General features: G+C 48.0%; 1 protein-coding gene across 1 annotated transcript in view; it reads right to left on the bottom strand.

Annotated features, from left to right (window-relative positions):
• Window positions 1-21,359, bottom strand: part of LOC128688398 (uncharacterized) — a 216,221-nt gene extending 194,862 nt beyond the window's left edge. The window contains exon 1 of the mRNA XM_053776251.2: window positions 21,278-21,359. The gene's annotated coding sequence lies outside the window, so the exon portion shown is untranslated. The remainder of the gene's footprint in view (window positions 1-21,277) is intronic.
• Window positions 21,360-22,875: the final 1,516 nt, after the last annotated feature.

Here is a 22,875-nt window from a genome sequence, read left to right as displayed (position 1 = left end):
TTCCACAGTCACTTAAAACAACGGATATAGCCCCACTCCATAAAGGTGGCAGCAAAGCATTAGCTAAGAACTATAGACCAATAGCTCTGACGTCCCACATCATAAAAATCTTTTAAAGAGTGCTAAGTAGGAGGATTGCAAATCACCTGGATTTCCAAAATCTGCACAATCCAGGGCAACATGGGTTCAGGGTAGGTCGCTCCTGCCTCTCACAACTACTGGATCACTATGATATGGCCTTGGATGCACTGGAAGAAAATCAGAATGCAGATGTAATATACACAGACTTTGCAAAAGCATTTGACAAATGCGATCATGGCGTAATAGCCCATAAAATACGTGCTAAAGGAATAACTGGGAAAGTGGGGAGATGGATCTTCAACTTCCTAACAAATCGAACACAAAGAGTAGTGGTCAACAGAGTTAAATCGGAGGCTGCCATAGTGAAGAGCTCTGTTCCACAAGGCACATTACTCGCCCCCATCTTATTCCTTACCCTCATATCAGACATAGACAGAGATATACACCACAGCACCGTATCATCCTTTGCGAATGATACTAGGATCTGCATGAGGCTGTCATCTGCTGAGGACGCGGTTAACCTCCAAGAAGATATAAACAAAGTTTTCCAGTGGGCAACGGTAAACAATATGATGTTCAATGAGGACAAATTCCAACTACTCCGTTATGGAAAACTGGAGGAGATAATAACTAGAACAGAGTATACTACTGACTCTGGCCATACAATAGAGCGGAAAAATAATGTAAGAGACCCGGGAGTAGTAATGTCTGAGGATCTCACTTTCAAGGATCATAACAGTGCCACGATCACACGTGCAAAGAAAATGATAGGATGGATAATGAGAACTTTCAAAACGAGATGCCAAGCCCATGATGATCCTTTTCAAATCACTTGTTCTCTCTAGGCTGGAATACTGCTGTACATTAACATCTCCATTCAAAGCAGGTGAAATCGCAGATCTAGAGAGTGTACAGAGATCCTTTACTGCACGTATAAGTTCTGTCAAGCACCTTAACTACTGGGAACGCTTGGAAGCACTTGACTTGTACTCGTTGGAACGCAGGAGGGAGAGATATATCATAATCTACACTTGGAAAATCTTGGAAAGAATGGTCCCAAATCTGCACACAGAAATCACTCCCTACGAAAGTAAAAGACTGGGCAGGCGATGCAAAATGCCCCCAATAAAAAGTAGGGGCGCCATTGGTACACTAAGGGAAAACACCATAAGTGTCCGGGGCCCAAAACTGTTCAACAGCCTCCCATCAAGCATTAGGGGAATTGCCAATAAACCCCTGGCTGCCTTCAAGACCCCTGGCTGCCTTCAAGAGAGAGCTGGACAGATACCTAAAGTCAGTGCCGGATCAGCCGGGCTGTGGCTCGTACGTTGGACTGCGTGCGACCAGCAGTAACAGCCTAGTTGATCAGGCCCTGATCCATCGGGAGGCCTGGTCGTGGACCGGGCCGCGGGGGCGTTGATCCCCGGAATAACCTCCAGGTAACCTCCAGGTATCATAAGATAAGATAAGATAAGATTTCGTTCGGATTTTTAACCCCGGAGGGTTAGCCACCCAGGATAACCCAAGAAAGTCAGTGCGTCATCGAGGACTGTCTAATTTATTTCCACTTAATCTTGTCCCCCAGGAGACCCACACCAGTCGACTAACACCCACCTATTTGCTGCTAGTATGTCTTTAGTGCTGTTAGAACGACAAACTGTTTATTTGTAATGTAGAAGCCCAGTTGTTAATTCTTATGACTAGCTCAACATGGTTGCTATTAATCTTATCTACGGCGGTCAGGAAAGTCACAATTAGTAGACTCTCCGACAAATAGTCCTTTTAAGTGGTGGTAAGAGCGAGTACGACCACTTGGAGGGTCCCGCCTGGGATGTTGACTTTCCCACGGTACTTGTCAAACCTTGTACCTGCAGGTAAGGGAAAGCTACGTGTCCGGTGACATAGGGGGGGGGGTGAAGGACACGCTGAGATGTGAAGACATTGGGGGACACGCAGGGTTTCCCTAGAGACCACTGTAGAAAGTAAACACCATTCTTGTTCTCTTCTTAGTCAGGAAACAGCGTCCTTCCACGGCTCTTACTAATCACATGGCAAAGAATTGCGATTACCACACAGAGGATGGAGCCTCGACCACGGCATGACCTACGCCCTGACCCTCCAAGAGTGTGCGGACCTCTAGGTTACCTCTACGTGATAGATATGACCTCTTTATGCTGTTTAAGTAAGTTTATTTAATCACAGTTGCACATAAGTACAATTATTATACATAGTCTAAATTGTAAAGTAAAAGGACACAAGTGCAACTAATGTGACATTTATTGTGGCAACGTTTCGCTCTCCAGGAGCTTTATCAGGAGCTTGATAAAGCTCCTGGAGAGCGAAACGTTGCCACAATAAATGTCACATTAGTTGCACTTGTGTCCTTTTACTTTACATATTGTCGGTAATTCTACCAACTTTATTATAGTCTAAATTACCAGAGATAACACAAAAAGTGACTTATTTCCACTGGGGTCTTTGTTTGATTTCCACTGGGGTCTTTGACTTATTTTCATTGGGGTCCTTGACTTATTTCCACTGGGATTCTTGACTTATTTCCACTGGGGTCCTTGACTTATTTCCACTGGGGTCCTTGACTTATTTCCACTGGGATTCTTGACTTATTTCCACTGGGATTCTTGACTTATTTCCACTGGGGTCCTTGACTTATTTCCACTGGGATTCTTGACTTATTTCCACTGGGATTCTTGACTTATTTCCACTGGGGTCCTTGACTTATTTCCACTGGGATTCTTGACTTATTTCCACTGGGGTCCTTGACTTATTTCCACTGGGATTCTTGACTTATTTCCACTGGGGTCCTTGACTTATTTCCACTGGGGTCCTTGACTTATTTCCACTGGGGTCCTTGACTTATTTCCACTGGGGTCCTTGACTTATTTCCACTGGGGTCCTTGACTTATTTCCACTGGGGTCCTTGACTTATTTCCACTGGGGTCCTTGACTTATTTCCACTGGGGTCCTTGACTTATTTCCATACATCACAAATACTGGCTTAATTTGCATAAACCTTACCTAAAGTAACCTAGAGAAACAATAATCAAATTAATGTAGAGGATCAGATGGTCCAAAAATGAACGAATTCTTAATCTAATGGAGAGAGATTACTTGATGGTGATGACTTATTGAATACTCAGAGATTAAGTTCTTTTTTTCTTAAATATTTTACAGACTAGGTTGTTACCCTACCTCCACCCACATATCTTCCTCACCCCTGGTAAGGAATATAACAATATCAAAAACAATAAATTCTTATCACAATCTAATCGAAGTCCAGACTTGCATGCACAGGAGTCTTGATCGGCACAATGCATTCAGTTATGACGGTACCGTTACCAAATTCAATTTCAACAACAAGAACATCATCTGGGATCAGGTAAACTGTGCCCTAAATGAAACATGCTGGGAGGATATCTTAAATTACATGGACCCTAACCAATGCCTCGAAAAGATCACCCTCCTGGTAGCTGAGGTATGTTCAAGATATATTCCTATAAGACAAAAGAAAAGAAGTAAACTGGAGAGAGAGAGACGCTCCCTCTACAGGAGAAGATGAAGAATCGTTGAGCTCCTCAAGAATGACAGATTATCTGATACATGGAAGGTAGTGCTAACCAGGGAAGTGGAAAATATTGACCTGAAGTTAAAGGACTCATACAAGATCCAGGAGACACAAGAGGAGCTAAAAGCGATTAATGAAATTGAAAGAAATTCGAAATATTTCTTTTCATACGCCAAAAAAAGTCAAAAACCACTTCTAGTATAGGGCCCCTGCTCAGACAAGATGGATCCTACACTGACGACAACAAAGAAATGAGCGAGATACTGAAATTGCAGTATGACTCAGTGTTCAGTGAGCCACTAACCAGTTTAAAGATAGATGATCCAAACAATTTTTTCATGAATGAGCCTCAAAACCCTGCCAATATAGGCCAGATTTATGACAAAACTCTAACTCCACTAGACTTTGAGAAAGCCATCGACGACATGCCCATGCACTCAGCCCCAGGCCCAGACTCGTGGAACTCGGTGTTCATTAAAAACTGCAAGAAACCCCTCTCACGGGCCCTAAGTATGCTATGGAGAAGGAGCTTAGATACAGGCGAGATTCCACAGTCACTAAAAACAACAGATATAGCCCCACTCCATAAGGGTGGCAGCAAAGCAGTAGCTAAGAACTATAGACCAATAGCTTTAAAGTCCCACATCATAAAAATCTTTGAAAGAGTTCTAAGAAGCAGGATAGCAAACCACCTGGACTCCAAAAAATTGCACAACCCAGGGCAACATGGTTTCAGAGCAAGTCGCTCCTGCCTTTAGCAACTGCTGGACCACTATGATATGGTTCTAGATGCATTGCAAAACAAACAGAATGAGATGTAGTATACAGAGACTTTGCAAAAGCCTTTGACAAGTGCGACCATGGTGTAATAACACACAAAATGAGTGCTAAAGGGATAACCGGCAAAGTAGGCAGATGGATCTTCAATTTTCTAACCAATCGCACACAAAGAGTAGTGGTAAACAGAGTTAAATCAGATGCTGCCATAGTGAAGAGCTCTGTCCCACAAGGCACAGTACTCGCACCTATCCTGTTCCTTATTCTCATATCAGACATAGAGATGTAAACCACAGCACTGTATCATCTTTAGCAGACGATACTAGGATTTGCATGAGAATGTCATCCATTGAGGACACTGTTAACCTCCAAGAAGATATAAACCAAGTTTTCCAATGGGCAACAGAGAACAATATGATGTTCAATGAAGACAAATTCCAACTACTCCGTTATGGAAAACTGGAGGAAATAATAACTAGAACTGAGTATACTACAAACTCCAATCACACAATAGAGAGGAAAAGTAATGTGAGAGACCTGGGAGTGGTAATGTCAGAGGATCTCACCTTCAAGGACCACAACAATGCCACTATCGCATCTGCTAGGAAACTGATAGGATGGATAATGAGAACATTCAAGACAAGAGATGCTAAGCCAATGATGATCCTTTTTAAATCACTTATTCTTTCTAGGCTGGAATACTGCTGCACATTAACATCCCCATTCAAGGCAGGTGAAATTGCAGAGCTAGAGAATGTACAGAGAACCTTTACTGCACGTATAAGTTCCATCAAACACCTTAACTACTGGGAGCGCCTGGAAGCACTTGACTTGTACTCACTAGAGCGCAGGCGAGAGAGATATATCATAATCTGCACCTGGAAGATTCTGGAAGGACTGGTCCCTAATATGCACACAACAATCACTCCATACGAAAGCAAAAGACTTGGCAGGCGATGCAACATACCCCCAGTGAAAAGTAGGGGCGTCACTGGTACACTAAGAGAAAACACAATAAGTGTCCAGGGCCCAAGACTGTTCAACAGCCTCCCACCAACAATAAGGGGCATTACGGGAAGACCCCTGGTTGTCTTCAAGAGGGAGCTGGACAGATACCTAAAGACGGTGCCGGATCAGCCGGGCTGTGGCTCGTACGTTGAATTACGTGCGGCCAGCAGTAACAGCCTCGTTGATCAGGCCCTGATCCACCGGAAGGCCTGGTCGTGGACCGGGCCGCTGGGACGTTGATCCCCGGAATGCCCTCCAGGTAGACTCCAGGTAGGTAGACCCCATGAACCCACTCCCCTTTACCTTCGCCACCCCCTCTTTAACTGCTTTCTTCCCCCACACCCGTCATTAGCACCCCTACCCCATACCACCACCAGCACACTGCTGATGTATCTAATTTTACCAAATAATGATGAACAACCCCTCCATCACAGCCACACCCTCCACCACGACCTCTCCCTCCACCACAGCCACACCCTCCACCACGACCTCTCCCTCCACCATAGCCACACCCTCCACCACGACCTCTCCCTCCACCACAGCCACACCCTCCACCACGACCTCTCCCTCCACCACAGCCACACCCTCCACCACAGCCACACCCTCCACCACGACCTCTCCCTCCACCACAGCCACACCCTCCACCGCGACCTCTCCCTCCACCACAGCCACACCCTCCACCACGACCTCTCCCTCCACCACAGCCACACCCTCCACCACGACCTCTCCCTCCACCACAGCCACACCCTCCACCGCGACCTCTCCCTCCACCACAGCCACACCCTCCACCGCGACCTCTCCCTCCACCACAGCCACACCCTCCACCGCGACCTCTCCCTCCACCACAGCCACACCCTCCACCGCGACCTCTCCCTCCACAACAGCCACACCCTCCAAAACGACCTCTCCCTCCACCACGACTTCTCCCTCCACGACCACACCCTCCAAAACTACCTCTCCTTCCACCACGACCTGTTCCTCCACCACGACCACACCATCCACGACCTCCCCCTGAACCACGACCTACCCCTCCACCACAACCTCCCATTCCACTACGATCTCACCCATCCCTACGACCTCCCCTCCACCACGACCATCTCCCTCCATCACAACCTCCCACGCCACCACGACTTCCCCCCTCCACCACCACTTCTCCACCCACCCCCAGGAAAGCACTACCCTGGCAGTGGTGGTGGTGTAGGGAGGTGGTGTACAAACTATCCCTGAAAGGGGGGCAGTGATTGCCCAGTGCCTAATGAATGTTGCGTGAGTAGGAGGGACGAGGGTCCCCTGACATCTGGCACTGTGGCTCTCTTCCTTCCCCCTCACCATCCATCTGGCACTGGGAGGCACATCTGCTGCTTCCAGATCTCTCAATCACATGGTTGTTATACAAACACACATTTGTCTCGCGCTCCTCGTGTTTATACATTCTGTGACGTCATTTGCAGAAGTGGGATTATTAATATTATTATTATTATTAGTAGATGTAGTATTCTTAATAGCTGTAGTAATAATAATCGTAGTAAAGTAGTAGTACTATGCTCCACAGTCAGCCCTCCTGGCCCTATATCACTCTCTTATTTACCCCTATCTCACCTATGGAATTTGTGCATGGGGCTCAACAACAAGTAACCATCTCAGACCACTAATTACCCAACAAAAGGCTGCAGTTAGAATGATAACAAATTCTCACTACAGGCAGCACACTCCACCAATATTCAATACACTCAACCTACTCACCATACAAAACATCCATACTTATTACTGCACCTATTACATACATAGAACACTCAACTCTGATATTAACCCTCCCCTCAAACATCTCCTTGCCAACCTCAACAGAACACATGACCATAACACAAGGCACAGATCACTCTTTGATATTCCTCGTGTCCATCTCACGCTATGCAAAAACTCAATGCACATAAAAGGCCCTAAAATCTGGAATTCATTACCTGTAAATATAAAAGAAACACTACCTGTTTATAAATTCAAGTCTCTTCTCAAAGATCACTTACTCACCCAAAACCAAATAAATACTGAATAACTGAACCTTATAAATTGTATATCTTAAATGTTTCTCACAATTATATCACATAAATGTTAAACCTAAAACCCAATCTAACTTTATTATTTTTTAAATTCACTACCTAACAGAATACTCCATTCTACTGAATTTCACCAGCACCAGCGCGGGGGCCCGGAACACCATCACCGCGCGCACAACCAGCGCACCGCACCGCGCAGCCCAGCGACCGAACACCCCACCCGCGCGTGGGGAATACCCCCCGCACCAGCCCGGAACCAACACCCGCGCGGCAGCAAACCCGCAGCACCACCAGGGAAAACCAACACCAGCGAGGGACGGCCCGCCCGGAAAACCAACCCAGCGCAGGGTACCGAGCCCCAGCACCGGGAAAACCAACACCAGCGCAGCGTCCAGCGCACCACCCGGCGCAGCACCAGCGCCCAGCCAGAGCAGCAGACCAGCACCAGGAAAACCAAAAACCAGCGCGCGTTCCCCGCAGACCCGCCTCAGCAGGCACCCACCGGGAAAAAAACACCAAAGGGGGACCCGCGCAAGCCTGCGCAACCACAGCACAAAACCCCGGAACCCAACCCAGCGCACCACCCGCAGCACCAGCACTGCAGCAGCAGAAGCACCAGGAAAACACCAGCGCAGCAACCAGCCAAACCCCCACTAGCAGCAGCAGCACCAGCACCGGAACACCAACACCAGGGGAGCGGGAAACAGAAAGCACTAGCGCAGCGTACCACAGCCCAGCACCAGGAACACCACACCAGCAGCAGAGCACCAGCGCACCGGGACTGCAGGCGCACCAGCACCGGGAACACCACAGCAGCGTCCCCGCAGCACCAGCACGGAGAGGGCCCGCACCGGGGAAAACCAAACCCGCGCAGCGTCCAGCGCACCAGCCCCCGCAGCGTCCAGCAGCACCAGCACCAGGGAAAACCCACCCGCAGCGACCCGCAGCCCCGCACTGCGCGCAGCACCGCACCGCACCAGGCAGCAGACCAGCCCAGGAAAACCCCACCAGCGCAGCGTACCAGCGCACCGCACGGCAGCGCACCCCCACCGGAACACCAACACCAGCAGCAGCGTAAAACAGCACCAGCACGGCAGCGACCGCCCGGAAAACCAACACCAGCGCAGCGACCCCAAAACACCACCCGCGCAGCGCCAGCGACCAGCACCAGGCCCAACACCAGGCAGCGCCCAGGCCCAGCCAGCACAGCAGACCGCACCAGGGAAAACCAACACCAGCAGGGGCCCCCGCGCACCAGCACTCGAGGGACCAGCACCAGGCCCAACACCCGCGCGTCCGCAGCACCAGCACCAGAACACCAACCCGCGAGGCACCAGCGCCCGCACCAGCAGCGCGCACCGCCCAGGAAAACCAACACCGGGGCGGGCCCCGCGCACCGCACTGCAGCGCAGCCCACCGGAACCAAACCAGCGCAGCGCCAGCAGCACCAGCCTGGCAGCGACCAGCAGCACCAGCACCAGGAACACCCACACCGCGGGCGTCCGCGCCCGCCGCAGCAGCAGCACCAGCCCAAAAAACACCAACACCAGCAGCGTACCGGCACCAGCACCAAACACCAACACCGGCAGCGTACCAAACCCAGCCGCAGCCCAACCGGAACACCAACACCAGCGAAGCGTCCAGCGCCCAGCCTAGCGCAGCGTACCAGCGTCGCACCCCAGCGGCAGCAGCAGCAATCCAGCGCACCAGCGCACCAGCGCCCAGCACCAGCCCGCAGCCCAGCGCACCAGCGCACCCGCGCACCAGCCCAGCCAGCGCACCAGCGCCCAGCCAGCGCCCAGCGCACCAGCAGCACCAGCGCCCGCACCCGAACAGCAGCACGAGAGTAGTAGGTCGGAAACACTTGTCCCGTTTTCTGACCAACCAACCTAAGTTTCCATGGTAACACCGGTCAAGCTTTTTTAAATTATGCTGCGAAATTTCACCCTGAGCAAATGTTGTCTCAGAAAAAAGTTTTTATTTCTTCAGAATCATGGTTACTAATCTAATCCTGTTTGAATTGAAAAAAGAAAAGAAGACAGGGTGGGGAATACTGTGGGGGGAACGAGTTTCCGACAACTCAAGAAGGTCAGGAGGCACTGACAAGATATTACCGCACATTTAATATATCAACCGTGGCCCATTTGAAATTAGAGACTAACCGGGTTTTAGGAACCCGATCGAAGAATGTTATACACCCTCTTGGGTTTTTGCCGTCAACCTCCAAATGATCGACCAAATAAAAAACCAGTGACGATGCAAAGGTCTGCACGGAGATTGGTACCAGAATTTATTTGGAGGAGGAAAGAGAAAAAGAGGAGAAGAGAGAGAGAGAGAGAGAGAGAGAGAGAGAGAGAGAGAGAAGAGAGAGAGAGAGAAGTTGACCAACTGAAGGCAACACGTAGAGTTGAGAACGGGAAAAGATCACACATACAGAATACTTAAGAGATTGATAAAATGGACAGGGACAGGCTAAAAAAATCTACCCAAAAGGACTCGCGGCAATTTTTAATTTAAAAAAAATTTTGGGTTTTAGAAAAATATAGGAAAGCACGGGGTCTGGGGGGAGGGGTTGGGGAAAGGGGGAAAAATTCAAACAATTAAAATGACACCGGGAAAACCGGGAGGGGCGGGAGGAATTTTTGGGCTTTTGGGGGAATTAAAAAGAAATTCAAAATATTTCTTTTCTTTCCCAAAAAACGGGGAAAATACCCACATCTGACCGGGCCCACTCAGACAGGAGGGGACTTAAAAGATGACAACAAAAATGGTAAAAATTTTGAAACCCAGTAGATTCTTTTTTGGGAAACACTAATCTTCTGAGGATCGAGGGCCAAATGTTTTCCCATGAATGAGCCTAAAAACCCATAAATGTACCAGATTTCCGACTTCCCCCAACCCCGGGAGGGGAATTTCAAAAAAAGCCTTGGAAACCATCCCCATACCCCACCCCCGGGCCCAGACTCAAACCCTGTTTTCATTAAGAACTGAAAACCTCTGGGTGCCCTAAGTACCCCATGGAGGTGGAGTTGGGAAAGGGGTGAAATTCCAGTCATTAAAACAACGGATATAGCCCCCCCCAAAGGGGGCAGCAAAGCATTAGCTAAAAACCCTATAACCAAAGCCCCTGACGCCCCACATCATAAAAATTTTTTAAAAGAGTGCTAAGTAGCAGGAGCAAACCCCGGATTTAAAATCTGCAAACCGGGGCAACATGGGTTCAAGGGGCCGCTCCTGCCTCCAAAACCCGGGGGAATCACTATGAAGGGCCTTTGGATGCACTGGAAGAAAATCAAAAAGGGAGATGTAATATACACTGACTGCAAAACATTTGAAAAATGGATCATGGTGTAATACCCCGAAAAAAATTTAAAAGGAAAACGGGGAAAAGGGGTGGGGATGGATCTTCAACTTTAAAAAACCGAACACAAAGAGTAGTGGCCCAAAGGGAGTTAAATGGGAGGCTGCCATAGTGAAGACCCCCCCAAAAGGCAAAAGTACTCCCCCATCTTTTTAATCCTCAATCGACATAGACAGAAAATATACATCAAGAAACCTTATCACCCTTTTTGGGATGATACTAGGATCTCAGAGGCTGTCATCTGCTGAGGACCCAGTTAACCCCCAAGAAGATATAAACAAAGTTTTCCAGTGGGCAAGGGAAACAATATGATGTTCAATGAGGAAAAATTTCCCAACTGCTCCGTTATGGAAAACTGGGGAGAAAATTAATTTGAAAAGAACCAAGACTTCCCCAAACAATAGAGGGGAAAAAATAATGAAAGGGACCTGGGAGTAGAAATGTCTGAGGATCTAAATTTCAAGGATCACAACGGTGCCACGATCGCATGCAAAAAATGGGGGATGGAAAATTGAGAACTTTCAAAACGAGAGATGCCAAGCCCATGTTTCCTTTTTTTCAAACCCCGGGTTTTCTTTGGGGCTGGAATATTGCTGTACTTTTAACATCTCCTTTCAAAGCAGGTGAAATTGCAGATTTTAGAGGGTACAAGATCCTTTACTGCACGTATAAGTTCTGTCAAGCACCTTTTAAATAATAACGCTTGGACTTGTACTTTCTCGTTTGGGAAAGCAGGAGGGGGAGATATATCCAAAAACCGGGGAAAAACTTGGGAAAGGGAAAGGTCCCAAATCTGCACAAGAAATCCTCCCCAAAAGTAAAAGACCGGGCGGCGAAAAAATGCCCCCAAAAAAATAGGGGGGGCCTTGGGTACAAAAGAAAACACCAAAAGGCCCGGGGCCCCAAAACGTTCAACAGCCTCCCATCAACATTAAAACCAAAAACCCCCGGCTGCCCTTCAAGAAGGGGCTGGGCAGTTTAAAGTCGGCCGGGTCAACCGGGGGGGCTCCCTACGTTGGGCTGCGTGCGGGCCCGCAAGGGCCCGCCTGGGTTTATCGGCCCCCGATCCATCGGGGGGCCCCGGTCTGGGCCGGGGGGGGGGGCGTTGATCCCCGGAATAACCCCCGGGAACCTCCAGGTAAAGTAGGCATTGAAGTGAAAACCCTTTTGTAAATTTTAAAAAAAGGTTAGATAAAAAAGATGAGGGGGTTTGGGGGGTTTGGGGGGGTGTGGGTGGGTGTGGGGGGGTGTGAGGTGGGTGTGGGGGGGGGTGAGGTGGGTGTGAGGGGGGGGGGTGTGGGTTTGGGGGTGAGGGGGGGGGGTGTGAGGGTTTTTTTTGAGGGGGGCCTGACCTTTTACATGGGCCAAAGGCCTGCTGGGAAATGCCCTTTTTTCTTTTGTTAAAGAGCCGAGAAATTATCATCAGACATCACGCAGATTAAAACTGTTTTTTCCCCCGTAAAAAAAAATTGTGGCCTCCCGGGGTACTGGTATGTAAATGGGGGGTTCAAAAGGAGGGGGAAAAGGAGGGGGGTTCCCGGGGGCAGGAGGTGTTCAAAAAGGCAGGGGGGTTCTAAAAGGCAGGAGGGGAAAAAGGGGGGGTTCTAAGAGGCGGGGGTGTTCCCAAAGGAGGGCCAAAAGGGGTGTTTTAAAAGGCAGGGGTTTCCCCGAGGCAGGAGGTGTTCTAAAAGGCAGGGGGGGTTTTAAAGGAGGCAGGGGGTGTTCTAAAAAGGCAGGGGTGTTTAAGAGGCAGGGGTGTTCTAAGAGGCAGGGGTGTTTCTGGGAAAAGGGGAAAAGGGGGGTGTTCCCCCGAGGGAAGGAGGGTTCCAAAAGGCAGGGGTGTTCTAAAAAAAGGCAGGAGGTGGGTTTTAAAGGGGGCAGGGTGCAAAGGGGGGCAGGGGGTGCCCGGAGGGAGGGGTGTTTAAAAGGCGGGGTGTTCTAAGAGGCAGGGGTGTTTTAAGGGGGCAGGGGTGTTTAAAGGGGGAGGTGTTCTAAGAAAGGGAGGGGTGTTCTAAAAGGGGGGTTTTAAAAGGCAGGAGGTGTTCAAAGGAAAAAAAAGGGGGGGGTTCCCCGAAAGGGAGGGGGTGTTCTAAGAGGCGGGGTGTTCTAAGAGGCAGGGGTGTTCCCCGAGGCAGGGGGGGTTCTAAGAGGCAGGGGGTGTTTTTAAGAAAAGGGGGGGGGTTTTAAGAGGGCAGGGGGTTCTAAGAGGCAGGGGGTGCCCCAAAAGGCAGGAGGGGGTTCTAAGAGGCAAAGGGGTTCTAAAAGGCAGGGGTGTTCTAAGAGGCAGGGGGGTTTTAAAAAGGCAGGGGTGTTCTAAGAGGCAGGGGGGCCCAAAGGGGGGCCAAAAGGGGGTTTCTAAGAGGCGGGGGTGGGTTTTAAGTTAGGAGTGTTCCCAAGAGGCAGGAGGTGTTCTAAGAGGCAGGGGGGTTTTAAAAACAGGGGTGTTCTAAAAAAAAAGGAGGGGTTTCTAAGAGGAAGGGGGGTTCTAAGAGGAAAGGGGTTTCCCGAAGGGGTTCCTTTGGGGAAAGGGGGAAAAGGGGGGGAGGGGTTTAAAAGGAAATTAAAGGGGGCAATTCAAACGGGGGCCCCCGGGGGGGGAAAGGAGGAGGGAAGGGGGAAAGGGGGGAAGAGGAGGAAAAGGGGGAGGGGGGGTTTTAAAGGAGGGGGTTTAAAAAATTTTCTAAAAGGAGGGGGGAAAAAAGGAAAACCCCAAAAGGGAAGGGTAAGAGGGAGGGTTATGAAGGGGGTAAGGGCCGGGGAGGGGGGGCTGGGAATTCCCAAGACAGGTGCTTTGGGGGGAGGTGTTTAAAGGGGTGGGGGAAGAGGAGGAAACTGGTGCCAAGGGGTTTGGCCAAAGGTGGGGGTTTAAGAGGGAAAGGGGGTGTGGGTGTGTTGGGGGGGTGTTTGGGGTGTTTGGGGGGGTGTTTAAACCAAGGGGTTGGGAGGTTGGGTTTCAAGGCCGGGGTCCTTAAGGGCAAAAAGGGGCCTCTTGGGCCCAAAGGGGGGGTTTCATACCTTTCTTTAAAGGGAAGGGGGTTTAAAACCTGTCCCGACATCCCCCCAAAAACAGTTCCGGGGGGGTTTCTGAATTTTTAAGGGGGAAAAAGACCCAAACATTTCCCCGGGAAATTTTGGGGGGGTTTTTTAAACCCGGGTGCCCGGGCGGGGGGTTCCAACATTTTTTAAAGGGGTTTGTCCCTAAAGGGGGGAATTCCCGGGGATTCTTTAAAATGGGTTTAAATTTGCCCAAACTAATTTCCCGGAAGAAGGTGTGTGTGTGTGTGTGTGTGTGTGTGTTTAATCACCTAATTGTGGTTGCAGGGGTAGATTCATAGCTCCTGGCTCCGCCTCTTCACTGGTCGCTAGTAGGTTCCCTCTCCCCCTGCTCCATGAGCTTTGTCATACCTCTTCTCAAAGCTAAGTATAGATCCTGTCTCCGTTACATCACTCTCCAGACAGTTCCGCTTTCTGATAACTCTGGTACTGAAGAAGTACTTCCTAACATCCCTGTGAATCATCTGAGTTTTCAACTTCCAGTTGTGACTCCTTGTTGCTGTGTTACATCTCTGAAAATTTCTGTCCCTATCCACCTCGTCAATTCCTCGCATTACTTTATATGTTGTACCTTTGCACTTTCTCTAATTTCTAATTTACACCTGGAAGATACTGGAGGGATTGGTCCCAAACCTACACACTGAAATTACTAATGAACACAAGAGGCTTGGCAGACGATGCAGGATATCTCCAACGAAAATTAGGGGAGCAAGGAGTATACTAAGTCTTAAAGGACCATAACTCTCCAACCGTCTTCGTTCATGCGAGCGGCGAGTATTATCAGCTTGATTGATCAGCCCAACAACCAAAAAGTCTGGTCTAAGACAGTGCCGCTGGGGCAATGACCTCCGGAAGCGACTCCAGGTAATAATGCCAATGTTCTCCGCCCGAGACCTAGACTCATGGAACTCCATATCCGTCACGAACTTTAAGAAGCCACTATCTTGTACCTTAACACAGAAAACAACGTAGAAGTATCCTGGATACAGGCGTTATCTCCCCAGTCATTAAAAATCGCCTGTATTGCTCCGCTCCATAAAGGTGGCAGTAAAGTAATTCAAAATTTATTGACGATTAGCATCAATGTGACACATTAACAATATCAATGAAAGGATTTTAGGAGCAAGATTGTCAATTTTTTCACAACCCAGAGCAGCAGGGGTTGACAGCAGGTTGCTTCTTTCACAACTGCTGGACTTTTATGGTATGGTCTTTAATGTATTAGAATACAAGTAAAATGATGATTTACAGTATTGAACAGTGACTTTACAAAGGCCTTCAACAAGTGCAGCCATTGTGTGGTAACTCACACAATGTGTACAGATGGAATAACTGGAGAGGTGTGAGATGGATGTTTAACTTCCTAGCAAACAGAACCCACTGAATTAGTAGTAAACACTGAAACTGTTGGCTGCTTCGGCGTGGAAACTTGCTTCTCAAGGCACAGTGCTCTCCTCACTTCTCTTTCTCATCCTTATATCCGACATAAACATACACTCTACCATCATATCTTCAGTAGACGATGTGTCCTACCCCAGTAGGAGGACACAGTGGACCTTAAAACTGACTTAAAGTTTTCAGTCGGAAAACTTGATGCTTAAGAACAAATTTCATTTACTACACAACAGAAAAAAATTAAGAGATAAAGACAAACTCAAATTATTCAACAAAGGTTTGATATAATGATTCCCGAGATCTCACAGTTAAGGATCCCAACATTGTTATTATGACAATAACAAGGAAACTGTTCTCTCTCGGGGCTTTACCCTACTCGAGGCGGTCAAAATTACAAACGGAGAATATATAGAGAACCTTCATTGCTCGTATAAATTTAGTAAAGCTCTTATATTACTGGGAATGCTTGTAGTTTTGGAATGTAGACGAGATAAATGCTTCATAAACTATACCAGGAAAACTATGGTAAGATTGGTTCCAAACCGCACAATGGAATAACTCCTTATGAAAGCGAGAGGCTTGGCTGACAGTGCAAAATACCTCCAGTGAACTCCAGTTGTGCGTTGTGTACACTAAGAAAAAACTCAATAAGCTTAAAAGGTTCAAGCCTCTTCAAAACCCTATTCTATTTGACAGCCACACACATAGATAACACGTGGAGGGACACTCAAACGAGTGCTCAGAACTATCCCAAGATTTAGTAAATCACAAGTCATGGTAAGCTAGTGAAGGGAGTGAGCGAGGCGTGTGCTGGTGACCAGCTTAACACCAGAGGCTCATGCAAGGACACGAACCTTACCACCACCACGTGAGAGGGAAGCGTTCAAAGCGATGAAATTAAGAAAAGGAAAATCGCTATAAACCTCAGATTCTGAGAAAAGATCAAACTCCTCATCGTAGCGGCAAGCGTCTTTTACTGTATACAAAACGGCGACTCTCATTACGGCTTAAGCGACGCTGGGAACACGTGAACACCCGTGCCCAGGCGAGGCGGGGGAAGTATACCCGGGGACGACTGAGGACTGACGACCCGGAGTGACGGATACTAATGACACAACGGGATTCCAGACGGTGGTTTCCTGAGCTGTTTGACGCACTGGGTGGCGGCAATGATGGACACGGCGCAGGGAACCCCATTGATGATGAGGCAGGACCCCATGTGGGTGACCGGATAGGGGGGCCCCCGTGGATGATGGGACAGGGACCTTCGTGGGTGACAGGACAAGGGCCCCCGTTGCATGAGGAAAATCAATGGGGACAGTATGACAGTATTGCCTGTTCTCTAGCTGTGTAACCCTAGTTATCTTTACAGGTGTCGATTCATAGCTCCTGGCCCTGCCTCTTAACAACTATCAGTCCAAAAAACTATCAGCTTGCTTTACAGATTCCTGGCCCTCAGGACATGAGCATACCTGCTCTTAAAGCTGTGTATAGTATTTACCCTCAACTCTGCCAGTTGTTGGGACTCACTGCGGTGTCCTACCACAGACGTCTGGCCGTCCTCACAGCAACATTTGTGCTCCTGCCATCGAGAAAGTACAGCAGTTTTACAAGTTATTCCTTATTAAACAACAGAAATGCAGAGTGGAATAGATACGGTAATGTTATATTTATGTAAGCGCTAAACCTGTGTGGGTTATTCATTTTGTTGGTATTTCAACAGCCTTAGTTCAGATCAAGGCGCCACAAGTAACACTTGTAAACACTATTAAAATTACGATAAAACATTCTCCTGGTTATTAACCCAGGATGCCTCCAAGAGAGGCAAGAAATATGGCAAAAGAGGCTTTTATTAGTGCGACGTTTCACCCCCAGGAGCCTCATGAGGGTGAAGATTGTTGAACTAGTAGTCAGCTACTCCATACTACAACCTCACGGTTTGCTTCCCATTTGGCAGGAAGCCGTCTATAACGGTAGACTTCACCACAAATCTCGGCCCACCCGGTAACTGAACCACGTTGCTTACCTACCTGGAGTGTATTCCGGGGATCAACGCCCCCGCGGCCCGGTCCATGACCAGGCCTCCAGGTGGACCAGGGCCTGATCAACGAGGCTGTTACTGCTGGCCGTACGTAGTTCAACGTACGGATCACAGCCCGGATGATCCGGCACCGACATTAGGTATCTGTCCAGCTTCCTCTTGAAGACAACCAGGGATTTATTGGTAATTCCCCTTATGGCTGGTGGGAGACTGTTGAACAGTCTTGGGCCCCGGACACTTATTGTGTTTCCTCTTAGTGTACTAATGGCGCCCCTACTTTTCATTAGGGATATGTTGCATCGCCTGCCAAGTCTTTTCGTGGGGAGTGATTTCTGTGAGCAGGTTAGGGACCAGTCCCTCCAGGACCTTCCAGGTGTAGATTATGATGTACCTCTCTCGCCTGAGCTGCAGTTGTGAGCCGAATATTTTACCACTGAGCTTCGGGTTAGGAATATCAGTGTGACGAGTTGGTAAACAGAGAACACCGAGGCATAAGCTCAGAGACAGAGCACACAACCCTCCCCCCCCCCACACAAGGCATGATACGCCACAACAGGAGTCAAGGAAAGTCGCTACAGGGACCAGGGTAGGCCTCTGCGGGCCTTACCTACCCGAGCCTACCCCCTGTAGGTCTCTACAGCGAGTAGGCCCGGCCAGAGGTGCAGGTATTGTCAATGGACGCCTCATTGAGATGAAATGAGGCGGAGGTAATAATGTGAGGCCAGTGTGGCAAGATCATGTGGTGGGTAGACTGACTGTAAGACTGGTGTTGTGTGGTGGGTAGACTGACTGTAAGATTGGTGTTGTGTGGTGGGTAGACTGACTGTAAGATTGGTGTTGTGTGGTGGGTAGACTGACTAAGATTGGTTTTGTGTGGTGGGTAGACTGACTGTAAGATTGGTGTTGTGTGGTGGGTAGACTGACTGTAAGACTGGTGTTGTGTGGTGGGTAGACTGACTGTAAGATTGGTGTTGTGTGGTGGGTAGACTGACTGTAAGATTGGTGTTGTGTGGTGGGTAGACTGACTGTAAGATTGGTGTTGTGTGGTGGGTAGACTGACTGTAAGATTGGTGTTGTGTGGTGGGTAGACTGACTGTAAGATTGGTGTTGTGTGGTGGGTAGACTGACTGTAAGATTGGTGTTGTGTGGTGGGTAGACTGACTGTAAGATTGGTGTTGTGTGGTGGGTAGACTGACTGTAAGATTGGTGTTGTGTGGTGGGTAGACTGATTGTAAGATTGGTGTTGTGTGGTGGGTAGACTGACTGTAAGATTGGTGTTGTGTGGTGGGTAGACTGACTAAGATTGGTGTTGTGTGGTGGGTAGACTGACTGTAAGATTGGTGTTGTGTGGTGGGTAGACTGACTGTAAGATTGGTGTTGTGTGGTGGGTAGACTGACTGTAAGATTGGTGTTGTGTGGTGGGTAGACTGACTGTAAGACTGGTGTTGTGTGGTGGGTAGACTGACTGTAAGATTGGTGTTGTGTGGTGGGTAGACTGACTGTAAGACTGGTGTTGTGTGGTGGGTAGACTGACTGTAAGACTGGTGTTGTGTGGTGGGTAGACTGACTGTAAGACTGGTGTTGTGTGGTGGGTAGACTGGCTAAGATTGGTGTTGTGTGGTGTGTAGAAATTTACTCAACTGTTGCTGCTGCTACTGGTGTTGTTATTACTGTTGCTGCTGCTGCTCCTGCTACTGCTACTACTAGTATTGCTACTCCTGTTATTACTGTTGCTGCTGCTGCTACTCTTACTGTCACTGTTGTTACTGGTTACTGTTACTGTTACTATTGTTGCTGCTGTTACAGCTGTTACTGTTGCTACTGTTACTGTTTCTGCTGTTTCTGTTACTGTTGCCGCTGTTACCGTTGCTGCTGTTATTGCTGCTGCTGTTACTGTTGCTGCTGTGACTGTTGCTGCTGTTACTGTTGCTGCTGTTACTGTTACTGTTGTTGCTGTTTCTGCTGTTGCTGTTACTGTTGTTGCTGTGACTGTTGCTGCTGTTACTGTTGCTGCTGTTACTGCTGCTGCTGTTACTGTTGCTGCTGTTACTGTTGCTGCTGTTACTGTTGATGCTGTCACTGCTGTTACTGTTGCTGCTGTTACTGCTGCTGCTGTTACTGTTGCTGCTGTTACTGTTGCTGCTGTTACTGCTGCTGCTGTTACTGTTGCTGCTGTGACTGTTGCTGCTGTTACTGCTGCTGCTGTGACTGTTGCTGCTGTTACTGTTGCTGCTGTTACTGTTGCTGCTGTTACTGTTGCTGCTGTTACTGCTGCTGCTGTTACTGTTGCTGCTGTTACTGTTGCTGCTGTTACTGCTGCTGCTGTGACTGTTGCTGCTGTTACTGTTGCTGCTGTTACTGCTGCTGCTGTGACTGTTGATGCTGTTACTGTTGCTGCTGTGACTGTTGCTGCTGTTACTGTTGCTGCTGTTACTGTTGCTGCTGTGACTGTTCTGATAATTAGTGTATCATTTAATAGTGTTGTTGTTGTTGGTGTTCTCCCTGACCTGACAGCGGATATGATGTTCATGTTTGTGTGCTGCTGTCATTGTTACGGCTGTTGTTGTTGTTGTTGTTGTTGTTGTATAGTGTTCTAATGGTGGTATTTTTTTATTGGTTTATGGTTGTTTATTATTGTTGTTGTTGTTGGCGTCATTGTTGGTTTGTTGCTGTTGTTTTGCTTCTGTTGTTCTTGTAAGTCACGTTGCTTCTGTCGTTTTAAAAAATCACTTAACAACAGAGACGTCGTACAACCCCCCCCCCACACATTGCCCTTGATGACAATGATAATGATAATCATTATGAATATGCAAATTGGCATCCATAAGAGTGCAACAGCAGTCCTCACCATTTTTTTTAAGACTGATGTTGCAAAAGTTTGAAGCCAATCAAAAAAGGCGTTCTTAAGATACAGTGTCCCGTGGCCTGGTAAGCAACGCTCTTGTTTCATACACTGAGTGTCTGTGGTTCGATCCCCGGCAAGGGTGGTAACATTGGGCGTGTTTCCTTACACCTGCTATCCCGCTCACCTAGCAAGTGTTAGTCGGTGTTAGTCGACTGATGTGGGTGGCATCCTGGGAGACAAGACTGAAGGACCACAATGGTAATAAGACAAACAGTCTCTCGATAACGTACTGACTTTCTTGGGTTATCCCGGGTGGCTAACCCTCCGAGGTTAAAAATCCGAACCAAATCTTATCTTGAGGGAACTCTGAGGAGAGTAAATAAAAATACCCCAACAACCATTACTGGCTCATCCTGCCAGGTAAAAAAAAAAAAAACTAATTTGACAGCGACTTAGCAGTCAATGTGAAGACTGTCAACATTACTTGTGTGCGGCCGCGGCAGATGGAAAATGATAACACGAAAGTCAAAATTATTCCAACAACAACAAAAAAAAAAAGGTAGGGGAAGAATCTTCTGATGGGAAAGTAATAGAAAGATGTAAAAACTTGATAAATTGTTTCATGGCATTTTTCACAAGATCAAACACGAGTTGTGGGAAGTCATAACATTCACGAGAATCATGTACACGCACACAACCATGCAACGTAACAGAGTAACTCACTGAATACTGAAGTAACGAACCGAAGCTTCAGAAAAACCAGCTCGGAGAGTCAGCAAAATAAACATAAGATAACCTGAAGACAGCAAAAGTAAAATCTATAATAAAGAAAGTTGGCAGACAAGAGATTGAAATCTACAGAACTGCATCTGATAAATGTATCATGTACAGTGAGAGAGAAAAATAAGCGAGAGAATAAGTGTAGTACCCGGGGATGTAGGGACTTCACAGTTCATCAGCTTGAGTTCAGAAATAAATCCTGAATCAACAGCATTAACCTTGGAATATATCATGCTGGCAGAGATTAGCCAGGAATGGGAGGGAATAGACAGATTTTTACGCGAAGGCCTAAAGTACTTACAGAGTGTCGCACCCACAGGAGCTGCAACACATGTGGAGGTGCAGGTCGGCATCAAGGCGTTCCCATGGATAAAAACATACCTGGGAACAGGAAAAAAAGAAAATGAGTTAGTGTGAGGGATGGAAAGTGAGGATGCTTAATCACTAAGCAGGTCATCGTCTGACAGAGACGTGTGTCAGGAGACATTACAGTGACGAACCAACCACCTACCAGAGACCTCACTGAACCGCAAGGTGTCAAGGAGCACAGAGAGACCAAGACAAAAACTGTGTAGTGGTGGGGAGGGAGGGAGACATTATTTGTCTTGTTGTAGATGTCTCCAAGACACCTTGTCTGTTTATCTCCCCCCCCTTCCTCCATCTTCCCCCTCCTCTCCTCCTGACAACATCGAGCAACACTACACTGACAGTAATTATTCTGGGTGGACGTGGGCCGTCGCCTCAACACTCCCCTGACACCACCTAAACTATTATGCTAATTTATGATGCTTTTTGTGTGTCGAGTTTTTCCACGCCTTTCAGCTTTTTTTTTAAAGACCTGGGAACACATCATGAATATCATAATCATCTTTCATAATGATGCGACAAATGGGGAGTGCAACTAGCTGTTTAAATGTGCCTTCCGGTATTAGGACCAGGATCATTTAACCAAAGTATTGTTGATGTAAGAAAGATATAAACTCTTTCGTGGGTCTTTATCGTCTATTTGTGAGTACGTTACCCCTTCTGTCTACTTGACGTCTCGTTGCTTCTCTCGTCTCGTTGCTTCTCTCGTCTCGTTGCTTCTCTCGTCTCGTTGCTTCTTGTCTCGTTGCTTCTCTCGTCTCGCTGCTTCTCTCGTCTCGTTGCTTCTCTCGTCTCGTTGCTTCTCTCGTCTCGTTGCTTCTCTCGTCTCGTTGCTTCTCTCGTCTCGTTGCTTCTCTCGTCTCGTTTCTTCTCTCGTCTCGTTGCTTCTCTCGTCTCGTTGCTTCTCTCGTCTCGTTGCTTCTCTCGTCTCGTTGCTTCTCTCGTCTCGTTGCTTCTCTCGTCTCGTTGCTTCTCTCGTCTCGTTGCTTCTCTCGTCTCGTTGCTTCTTGTCTCGTTGCTTTTCCTTCCAACATGTAAAAGGAAAAAAATTCTTCCAGCCCAGAAGACAATAACGAAGGCACAGTTTCATCTGAGTCTCTTCATCCGTCTCCTCGTATCAGACAATGATCAACACTGCGAGTCTGGAGAAAAGAGACATGTTGCAGGGGAAAGCTGTTGTTGGGACGAGGTTTCGCTCTGTGTAGAGCTTCATGGACTGCAACACTGAGCAAAACGTTGTCCAGTTTGGATTCAGTACGAGGCTCGAGAGCTTAGGATAACACACACACACACACACACACACACACACACACACACAGGAACCATACATAGCTTTAAGACGAGATATGATAAAGCTCATGGAGCAGGGAGAGAGAGGACCTAGTAGCGTCAGTGAAGAGGCGGAGCCAGGAGCTGAGTCTCGACCCCTGCAATCACAATTAGGTAATTACACAAGGTGAAGAACAGGAACAATGAACAAGTAGAGATAAAAAGAGGTAACGAATACAAAAAATGCAATGAATCACGAGAACA

The sequence above is a fragment of the Cherax quadricarinatus genome, chromosome 19 (genome assembly GCF_038502225.1).
Source record: "Cherax quadricarinatus isolate ZL_2023a chromosome 19, ASM3850222v1, whole genome shotgun sequence".
In the NCBI taxonomy this organism is placed as follows: domain Eukaryota; kingdom Metazoa; phylum Arthropoda; class Malacostraca; order Decapoda; family Parastacidae; genus Cherax; species Cherax quadricarinatus.
This window is presented reverse-complemented; position numbering and strand designations above follow the sequence as displayed.